Genomic DNA, 12,039 nt, shown 5'->3' on the forward strand with positions numbered 1-12,039 from the left:
CACCCTTTCTATTTGTCCTGTTTACAATTAGCATTGACAATGAAAGTAAAAGAAAATCACAAATTTTGGGTTGTCTCCAGAAAAGTAATAGAGGGAAAATCTTTTAATGGGGACACTAGTTCTGGTGACCTGGGGGGCCCAGGGGATTCCCTTAATTTCCAGGAATTTGCTGTCACTTTCTGTTTTGTCTATAGCACAGGAAGTGAAGGTAAATCTCCACAATGGGACACAGATGGCATAAAAACTAACAGGGTATAACCATCCCTTATGCTATCCAAAATTGGAAAAAAAAATATAGTTCTACTTTAAAAGTATGCAAGATGGATTAATTCATAAGTAACATATCTGCAGAGCCTTAAGCAGTAAAGTGATAAAGGGATAAAGAATTTAGAGCTTCATACATTAGTTTATAGTGTAGAAGAGCTGTTTATTATTAGCAGTTTCTTTCAGAAAGGAATACAAAACTTAGAGGACGCAGTGCATCACATTCAGCTTTTGAGCATAGTCAAGCAACAGCATATAAAACTTCTTAAGTTATTCACTAGATATAACATCCTACAGAATAGCAAACATTCAGGTAATAAAATTACAAATATTATCTGTATAGCGTAAAGGCAGGAATTTTAAACCAAAAGGAAAAGCGTATAGTACCACTCATGGCAGCCCAAGGTAGAGGCAGATGATTACACAAGGATATTTGTGTAATTTGTAGGACTGAGCTATCAGTTTGACAGCACAGGTTCTGCTCTGCATCTATCTGTGAATGAAAGCCTCTACTGTAGTTTCCATTTATAATTTACTATTACACGGAAATAACAATTATAAACAAAACATTTATTTTTAAAACATTATAGCCCTTTACTGAGCATTTTTTTGCTGATTATTTTTAATTATTTGTATGTAAAATTTAAAACAAAAAAAATCTTTGTTATGAAAACATGATTTTAGTGCTTTATAAAAAGAGATATATGTGTAGTTAAATGTAAGCCCACTTCACGCTTAAGCATTTTTTTTTAGATTGCTTCCCTAGGCCTGACTACAATCAACATGCAGAATCCCATTCTTTCTAATTGTCCCTGTTCACATTTATGCACTCTTCCTCAGCGCTGTGTAGTGCTTGGTATGATGGCTAATCTGTTCTTTTGTCTAAGGAGCAATATTATGTAGAAAGCTAGGAGACTTTCAGAGTGCCACTGTTATGATCCGCCAGGTGGTACCTCTGGCAGCCCACCGGGCGGGATTTCCCAGAGCGTGGAGTCTAAGTCCCGGTCTGCGTATTCACCAGGGCCCCTGATGGTGGGGATGGACTTGAAGCAGACCAGGACCAGGTCACAACCTCTGAGCACTCCCACCCGTGGCAGAGGGGACCACAGGGGATTGATACAGGAGGAGAGCCTGATGTGAAGAGACCGGCAGGCCCAGGCATGATGGATGGATGGATGGATCGTAGTCAGACAGGCCAGTCGTTACCGTGGGAGCAGCGAGGTACAGAATCGGCAGGCAAAGGATAGTCGGGTCACACGCAGGGTCAATACCAGGATAGTCAGTCCGCAGAGAGGTCAGATAAGCCAGGGGTCAGGATAGGAGAAGGCAGCGTAGTCAGGGCAATCCGGGTCAGTATCAGCAACAGAATTCAGAGTACAGGAACGCAGGAACACAGGAACACAGGAAAGACCTTACGGCAATTTGTGACAGCGCAGGGCATCTTTAAATACCACGCCCTGCGCTGTCATTGGTTGCCCAGCGTGTACTTGCGGCACCTAATGCGCGAGTCTCCTTCAGCCGCGGCCGGCCGGGACCTAGTGCCCGTATCCCGGCGTGAGCCGCCGAGACTGCGCATGCGCCGGCACAGACGCCGCGGAGGACCCTGACAGCCACATCCAAAATATTAAAACAAAAAAGGGAAAATAAACTGAAGGAGAAAAATAAAATCTATGCCAGCTCCTATTGAACGGACTTTCTAGGCACACCACAAGACATAAACTTGTAAAACAAAATAAGTTTATTGTGAATACAAACTCTTATTATTAAAAGACAATATACACATATAGATACTTAAAATCAGATTCTTAGCAGATACGCTCTACTGGACTGGTTTATCAGCTAGCCCAAATATGTATGCACACTTCTATAAGATCGATACGTCAACGCGTTTCACACTTAGATAGCTTTATCAGGACGTGAGGGTATATGGATACAAACTAAATATAAAGGAAAATAGCAATTTACGCAAAGTATAATAATCAACCAATTTACATGTGTAACATGTCAAGTAAATATATAGAGTATGTTACAATGTGAATACTGACCCACAATATAATAGTGGCTCTGAGTTATCTGGCAGGTGGCTATAGAGGCAGATAAGCGAATGGATAGCAGAAAGTTCTGATTCTACACACCTTAAATGAAGAAGCAATAGTGATCTATTACAATTTAATCTTAAAACCTCATTACAGCTAATCCCTGCAGTCCTATACTTCCCTCACATACCAGGGACAGTCCATACTCACCCCTAAGATGGGTCAATATAAAGGAGGGGTATATCTATATTCAATGTGCATTAGTCGAAATATAAACAAAACAATGTAATCACAGAAATCTTTCAAGATCGTAGGCCAAACATTTCCAATAGACACTGGAAGGCCTTTTACAATTCCATGTTGAGGTGTTCATGATGATCACTGACAACCCAAAAAGAATCTGAAAATATAGACATTGAATCCCTTCAGAATATCATTCCATATCTATGACATATACATAGTGGAAAAAGGAGAGAAGAAAATATTTATATCTTATGCAGATAGAAACAAAGGGACAAGGGAGGGAGAGAGAAAGGGGGAATGCAGCAAATACCTACCATTAGGCTGTATATATTCCAAATATGTGTTTGAGATTCCCTGAATAGGCCCAGAAAATAAGTACATCCACTCCAACCCAGAAGTGTTAAAGGGGCCAGTTACTCCACCTAGAGCAACCACATTACATACTCACAAGTATCAATAATTATGGATCTATTCAAAAACCAAAGCAAACAGACATGCATCCCTCCATATGGCTCCACATGATCTCTCTTCATCCACACCTTAAATAAAATCCAAGCCATAGTTCAAACAACCACATTTTGAAATCCCTCACATCTTGAGCATCCAACCCCCCCACCTCTATATTTCTATCATACAAAATCCAACATATGGACCTCATAATCAAGGCAACACCCAGCTAACATCCTGAAGTATAAATACCTAGCCTCTGGATTCTCCAACCATCCACCGCCAAATGCCGCCAAAAAATGGAGCTGATCCCAGCCCATTATGTCCACCTCCACATTGTGAGTTGCATCCTAACTGGTGCCAAAAAGGCTGCAGGGAGTGACGTCAATCTGCATGCGAATAGCGCAATACATGTAAAATCTCCGCCATGAACAATGCCCACTCACCAACCAGCTTACGTGCACACCAACATGGAATATCAGCCCACCTACAGATGGACAAAGGGGCAGAGCGACGCCTCCTATACACAAGGGCGGTCATTACCCATTCACAACTCCCACCATAGGTGGATATGGGATGGGATAGGATGCATATACCTGGCAACCAACATACAACGCCACCTATGGGTCAATAAGCAGATATATAGATATACACAAACAACATACGAAATTATACCAACTATCCTATAAACATCATTTCATGAATAATGCAATTTACAAGACTTAAATAGGACATAAGAAGAAAAGTAGCTGTAGCTCGTGTTCAAGATTAAATATTCTGTACATGTGGGGGAATCGAAAACATCATCATATTACAAAGAACACAAGTTAAAAAAATGGTTTGTAACTAAGTGCATCATTCAACCCTGGAGGGCATGTGGCTATTAACCACTTGGCATCCTGAGGATTTACCCCCCTTAATGACCAGGCTTCTTTTTGCTATTCGGCTCTGCACTATTTAAACTGATAATTGCGCGGTCATGCAATGCTGCACCCAAACAAAATTTTCCTTTTTTTCACACAAATAGAGCTTTCTTTTGGTGGTATTTGATCACCTGTGCGCTTTTTATTTTTCGCGCTATAAACAAAGACCGAAAATTTTGAAGAAAAATTATATTTTTTTACTTTCGGCTATAAAAAAATATATAGTAAACTCAAAGTTAGCCATACATTTAGGCCAAAATGTATTCTGCTACATGTTTTTGGTAAAATCCCAATAAGTGTATATTGATTGCTTTGTGTGAAAGTTATAGCGTCTACAAACTATGGTATAAATACTGCAATTTACGCCATTTTTTTGCTATACAGCGCTATACTAGTTTAACTAACAATTGCGCGGTCACGCAATATGGTACATAAATGAAATTTATGTCCTTTTTTTCCACACAAATAGAGCTTTCTTTTGGTGATATTTGATTTTTGATATTATAGTTTTGATATGATATTATATCTTGGCACTATAAACAAAACAATTTTGAAAAAAAAAATTTTTGGAAAAAAAATATATTTTCTCATTTCTGTCATAAAAAATAGCCAAAAAACTAAAATTTCATCATAAATTTAGGCCAAAATGTATTCTGCTACATGTTTTTGGTTAAAAATCCCAATAAGTGTATATTGATTGCTTTGTGTGAAAGTTATAGCGTCTACAAACTATGGTACAGAAAATGGAATTTTTGCAGCTTTTACTTTCTGACTGCCTATCACATTTCCTGAGGTACTAAAATACCAGGATAGTACAAACACCCCCAAATGACCCCTTTTCACAAAGTGGACACCCTAAGCTATCTGCAGAGAGCCATATTGAGTCCATGGAAGATGTTTTTTTTCCATAAGTTTTTTGAAAATTACAAAAGCATTTTTTTTTATTTTACACAAAGTTGTCATTTAAATTATATATTTCTCACACAAGCCATGGGTATATGTTGAATTACACCCCAAAATACATTCTGCTACTTCTATGGAGTATGGGGATACCACATGTGTGAGACTTTTTGGGAGCCTAGTCACATACAGGAGCCTGAAATCCAATGATCACTTTGTAAGCCTGAAGGTGCGTAACTTCCTCATTTCACTTCCTCACTACCTATCACAGTTTTGGAGGCCCTGAGATGATAGGATAGCACCAAACCCCCCAAAAATGACCCCTTTTTGAAAAGTAGACACCCCAAGGAATTTAGGCATGGTGAGTATTTTGCAGATCTCATTTTTTCTCACAAGGTTCTGAAATATAAAAAAGAAAAGAAAAAATGTTTTTGTTTTCTTTCTTCATTTTCCAAAAACTTGTGACAACAAACAAGATCTGCAAAATACTCACCATGCTTCTTATCAAATTCCTTGGGGTGTCTACTTTCCAAAAAGGGATTGTTTGGGGGTTTTTGGTGCTATCCTGGCATTTCAGGGCCTCCAAAACTGTGATAGGTAGTCAGGAAGTGTAATGAGGAAATAAAGCCCTTTAAAAGGGGTCGTTTTGGGGGTTAGGGGCATTTTATGCCCAGCATTAGAAGTTTATGCCACACATCATTCACTCTTCTAACCACCTGAAGACCAAGCCTGGCACTACTTGTTCAGTATTTTTTGCTAGGAAATTACTTTGAACCCTCAAACATTATATATTTTTTAACGCAGATACCCTAGTGAATAAAATGGTGGTTGCTGCATTTTTTTATGTCACATAGTATGGGACTACCCGAGAAGGCCGTGGAAGTCAGCAGGGGAGGGGGAGCATAGTCTCCAGCTACTTGTAAAAGCAATCCACCACTAAGACTGCTTTTACATGAAAGCCGATCGCTGGCTGAAAAAACAATACCAGGATGATGCCTGCAGCTGTAGGCATCATCCTGGTATAAACCATTCAAAGTCGAGTGATGTACCAGTACGCGCAGGTCCTTGTTGGGTGTATATACTATGTTCTTTTTTTTTATGCAGCCTGTGGACTGAATTAAAAAAAGAGAAGAAATCTCTGCCAGAAAAAGTGTGTGGTATGCCCACCATTAGAATATACCGCCCTGTGTCCACCCACTTCTAATGGTGGGCACACATTAGGTCGCAAGGTGCTACATTCCAATTCCAAGATTGTACAAATGTCTAAATAGTGCCACACTTGAATAAAAATTGCCCACGTATAAGTGGTACCCCATATGGAAAAAGGATGACACCAAGTCCCAAACTATCTTGCCACTGCTCCCCATGTAGTCTGGGCATCCGGGGCGCTCCACGTGACTATCTTTTCCCTTGTAAATCCGAAACTTATATGTATAGCCTGTTGTCCTCTCACAGGACTTATACATCTTGACCCCATATCTGGCATGCTTGCTGGGGGGAAATTGTTTGAATGCAAGACGGCCAGAAAAATTAATGAGGGACTCATCAATGCAGATTATTTTCCTGGGGAGTATAGAAATCTGCAAATTTTTGGTTAAGGTGATTTACGAGGGGCCAAATTTTATGGAGCCGGTCAAATTCAGGGTCACCCCAAGGACGACAGAGTGTGTTGTCATTGAAATACAGAAAACACATTATACTCTCATATCTATGCCTGGTCATGGCAGCAGAAAACACGGGCATATGATGAATCAGGTCTGTGGACCAAAACAACCGCAATTCAGTTTTTTAGTAATGCCCATGTTGAGGGTTAGGGCCAAAAAAACATTTCAGTTCGGAAACTGTAATGGGTTTCCATGCAAATGGTCTGGCAAGGTTTGAATTTGGGATGGCGGTGATAAATTGTTGTGCATATAAATTGCTTTGATCCACAATCAATGTATACTGATCTTCTGTGAAAAACAGCTCCAAAAAAATCAAGGGGAGCAGTTAAATTTGCTGTTTCCACCTGAATTCTGGGTTGGGCAGTGAATGGGGAAAGAATGTGTGGGCTGCCAATCGGGATTTGCAAGCACATCCGGAAGGATACTAGGGGCTCTACGGGCCTGTGTGCGAATTCTTGGTGACTGCGGGACAATACTTCTGCTTGCCACCGCACCAGCTTGTACTGCACTTATGGGACTCGCCACGTCACCAAGTGATACTGCAGTGCTGGTATGTGAAAGACCAAGATGTACTAGGCCGCTAATGCTCAACAGTTCACCAAAAGGTAGAGTGGCACTAGTACTGGCACTCTGGTGCATATGAGAGTCATCAAAATTTTCCGTCAAGTGCTGCAAGGCTAGGCTAGTTTCTGCGAACACTGCAGTTTTGTGTGCAATGTATCAAGTGACAGTGATCTACTGACACTGCACTTGCTGGGGGAGAGGGGGGGTAAGCATAGGGGCTAAACGCAGGTACTGGCAGGTGCCGGGGCTGATCCTGCTAACGCTGTGTTTTTGGGGACACTATACTAATGTGAACACTGATATTGATAAGATATTGATCCGTTCAGACACTATACTAGCAATGGAGGTTTATTGTGCATGTGCCGGTTGCTGGCAATCAAGGGGTTAAATGTGATTACTGCTGTACTGGCGCTATCTGGGAAGGGCGTGAAAACCACGGGAGCGCTAATCATGTATATATGTGATTTTGCGCACCTGTGCCGCCATGTAGCAGTATTTTTGCTATAGGGCGGTCAGGAAGTGGTTTGCGTTACGGCACTGCGTTACTTTAGCTAACAACTGCGCAGTCATGCAACGCTGCACCCAAATTAAGTTTAAGTCCTTTTTTCCCCAGGAATTAAGCTTTCAGTGGTATTCAATCACCTGTGCGTTTTTACTTTTTGCGCTATAAATAAAACTGACAATTTTGAGAAAAAAAACAATATTTTGTACTTTTTGCTATTAAACATGTCCAGTAAAAAAATTAAAAAATCAAATTTCATCATAAATTTAGGCCAAAATGTATTCTGTGACATGTCTTTGCTAAAAAAAATCCCAATACGTGTAAATTCATTGGTTTGTGTGAAAGTTATAGCGTTTACAAATGGCGGTATAGATACTGGAATTTTTTTTTCTACTAATAACGGTGGTGATCAGAGACTTACGGCTGCGATCAGCGACTTATAGCGAGACTGTGGCAGGCATTCTTACACTGGGGGAACTGAATTGGTGTCACTGACATTCCCAGTGAGACCAATACAGTGAGCAGTGCTAAAAAAGCACTGACACTGTACTAATGGCACTGGGGAGGAAGGGGTTAACATTGAGGGGCGATCAAAGGGTTAACTGTGTGATTGGAGTGTTTTAGTAGGGGGCGGAGGGAGTGCGCTTCACTGTAAGCACACTAATCGGGTTGGCTCTGCTCAGCAATCTTGAACAGTGTGCCCAAACTGACAGGGAGGAGGGCTGTTGGTAAACAATGCAGCCCTCCTCCCTGTTGGTGATCGCCGGTAAATACCGGCTGAGACCTGGTTATTGACATCCGGGGCCGCAATTGGCAGCGCGGATAAGGCAGGCGCCCCCTACCCGGAAATGCAGAATAACATATATATATATACGTGAACCTGCACTCAGGGGCTGCCCTGCAGCAGTAAATCTACTGTGGGTGGTCCTAAAGCAGTCAAAGAGAAAATCCACCTGGATTCCCTTTGAAGAATATATTTATCCCAATTTCCTCCCCTTGGGTTGAGAGCAATATATTCTAAAGCCGCAAATGTAATCACACTGGTATGTAATCTCTGGTTGATCTTTAACATATTTCTTTAGTTTAGAGTCATTAGTCAAAAGACTGTGTTTCTGTAATATATTTCTTAATTGCAAATGTTGTCTATTGTATGAGGTTATCAATCTTTCTGTTTCTGAATTAGTTTTTAAAGCGAGTCTCTAGTTGTGGTTATCTATATGCTTTATTGAAAGCCTTTTCTAAGGTAGTGCATGAGTAGCCCCTAACCAATAGTCTCTCCTACAAGGCTTTGGCCTCCCTTTCTAAATGTTCCTCATCTGAGCAAATTCATCTCAACCTCAAATATTGGCTATAAGGGATGCTATTAACTAGTGGGCTTGGATGAGCGCTTGTTGCATGCTATATAGTATTGGCAGCAGTTGGTTTCCGGAACAATATTGTACCAATCGTGCCATTATCTCATATAAAGATTTAAATATCTAAAAAAGGAGATACGTTTATAATCATATTGCATAGTGAACTTCAAATTAAATTCATTGGCATTAAGTACTGACATAAACCTTACAAGATCATTTGTTGTGCCTGTCCAGAAGAGCAAGATTTTGTCAATATAGCGATGTCAAGATAGCATATATTTCCAGAATTCTGCAAACCTATCATCAGAAAAGATCGACCGCTCCCACCTCCCAGGTACAGGTTAGCATAAGAGGTTGTACAGCAGGTACCCATTGCCAGACCCTGCACCTGGAGGTAGTGGGAGCCGTCGAAGGTAAACACATTTCTGGTGAGTATAAACTCCAAAACCGATAAAATAAACCAGTTATATGTCCACCAATTCTGTTGTCAATTGTTTGACTATTATATTTTGTGCAAATTGCTAGTTTTTATTTATATTTAGTTTGTATCCATATACCCTCATTGTCCTGATAAAGCTATTCAATTGCGAAACACGTTGACATATCTGGATTTGGACAAGCACGCCTATGCATGTACAATAACTATCTTATAAAAGTATGCATACATATTCAGGCTAGCTGATATGCCAGTCCATTTTAAGTATTGATTTTAAGTATCTATATGTGTATATTGTCTTTTAATAATAAGAGGTTGTATTTACAATAAACCTATTTTGTATTACAAATTTATGTCTCATGGTGTGCTTATAAAAGCCGTTCAATAGGAGCTGATGGAGATTTTATTTTTGTCCTCCAGTTTATTTTCCCTTTTTTTTGTTTTAAGGAGCAATCTTTTCACCTCTGACACACTTGGCTGGATGATAGGTCACTACCAATATGTATTAAAATAAGTAACAGTATCATGCACACAGCTATAGAGTTACTCATCTGCAAATGTATTGGCATAGACTAGGTGTAAATAACAACTTACACATATGTCAATGAGCAGGTAGAAGGACGACTTGCTTTAAAGTAAGCTAGATTGCAGAGATGTAGCAGGTTGGTCTAAATCACTGTTACTGAAACAAGGTTATTTTAGTGATAATCAGCATCAGAGATAAACGGAATCAGCAACAGACAGCAAGAACAATAATCCTACATTAGTCTCTCTGCAGTTAGTAGTCTGTGAATATATCAGAGTGCACTATTTATGTATATTGATATTTATATCTATGACTCAGGAGAGAAACATTTGGCTATTAGCAATCAAGGCAAAGTTTCTGTGAAACAGTTGGTTAGAAAAGAGCTTCTTGCTCAAATCTTCATCCAGGTAATGGTGGGGCCCAGTTTTTAAGATGGTGCACATAAGTACAGTTTCTTTAAACTCTGCAGGCCATGATAAATGGCCAGCCTTTTTGCTCTCAGTCTCTGTCTGCAGTGATAAATCAATAACCGCAGCAACCCAGGTTAGCAGCACGCTGGTCTCGGTCCCAGGCAACAGGCTGTAATTGGAAAGAGTACACACCAGGACAGTGGAGTACACCTTCTGGCCTCCACGAAGAAAAAGAGCCCTTTCCTCCAAAGCCCAGGAAAAAAAACACGCCTCTCTCCCCCTATTGGTCTCTCTTTGGCAAATGCAGTATGCTTCTCCATTGACTCGCATAACAGGATATTTCCTCCTACTACATCTCCCATAATCCATTGCAGACTGTATTAAAGTCTTCCATGTCCTTTTCACCACTGGCTCCTTCTGCTGAATGGATGCTGGATGACACTATGCCAGTACAGTGTCCCATAACTGCTCCATCTAGTCAGCTAAGCACTTGGGTATTCCTGTTTTAATCACTAAATGTCACATTACTGCAGCTTAAGGCACGTGGCTGGGGGAGCTGTAAAATTGTGGCTCAACCAAGTGTTTTTACCAACCCCCAGTTGCAACTGTAAATGAGCCCTTAGTTTCTTTTTGTGCTGTTTGCATATAAACATTTTACTTTTGTGTTAGTTTTTGTGATGCTTGGGTAGGGGGTTTTGCACTTTGGCATCCTTGCCTTACAAGCCAGAGGACCTTGTTCTAGAATTGGTACAAGGATGAAAAAGAGTTGATTCAGCATATTTAAAGAACCTTTAATTGGGAGTCTTTATATTTTGCATAATGAGATGGGGGTATGATAGCTCCTTCCCAGACAACATATGCAAATTGAATTTATCTAGGAAAAGATCATAATAGACAGAGCTGCCTCATAGCGTTAAGTAGCAAAAAAAAAAAATGTAGCAGGAATAAGAAAATCAGTTTGCAGGGATATATGGATTATTGTACAATTGATGAAGATATTTAATCTCATATTTGTGTGTATGTCAAAACAGAATATACTGGGATTGAGAGAGGGAGAGCTACTGGAGGAAGTTAATAATGTATCAGTATCAGCAGGGTAACTGAGTTTTTGATTCTAAAGTGAGTCTTTGGTCATTTATAGAGCAGATGCACCCATTGAATGAAATTAGAGCCACAATTATGTTTTAGAACAGCACCAAAAAGAAAGGGTCATTGAAACTTGCCCATCCTGATCCTCTGATTTTCTTCATCATAATGGTGAAAAACAATCATCAATCTGACCCAACCGAATGGATGTTCTGAAAATTAAAACTGCAGAATGAAATTCCACTGGTGTATGGCCAGCTTACAAGTCAGAACTTGATTTTTAACAAAGGGAAGTGGTATGGACAGATGCAGCACAGCATTGCCTGGATGATAAATTGAACTATTGCTATCCATTACTTCCTATGCACACCTTTAAGGGATCGTACACACTTGACTGTTTTTCCAACTCTTGCCAAACGCCCCTATAGCGTTTGACAAGCGTTGGTCTGGCGTTTGCGTAGCGTTTTTAACGCTCCGCAAACGCCGCATGCGTAGTTCAGCAGCGGTTGCTAGGCATTTGCCGAGCATTAAAAACGCCCCACAAACGCCTATAATGACGTTTGAATGATGTTAACGCTCCGCAAACACCCTGCAACCGCGTCGCAACTACACCGCAAATGCCAGCCGGGCGTTTGTGGAGCAGCACCATAGACTTGAATAGGAGGCTTCAACTCCTCCTGAAT

The sequence above is a fragment of the Staurois parvus genome, unplaced genomic scaffold (genome assembly GCF_062004578.1).
Source record: "Staurois parvus isolate SC_StPar_1 unplaced genomic scaffold, SC_StPar_1.0 ptg000544l, whole genome shotgun sequence".
In the NCBI taxonomy this organism is placed as follows: domain Eukaryota; kingdom Metazoa; phylum Chordata; class Amphibia; order Anura; family Ranidae; genus Staurois; species Staurois parvus.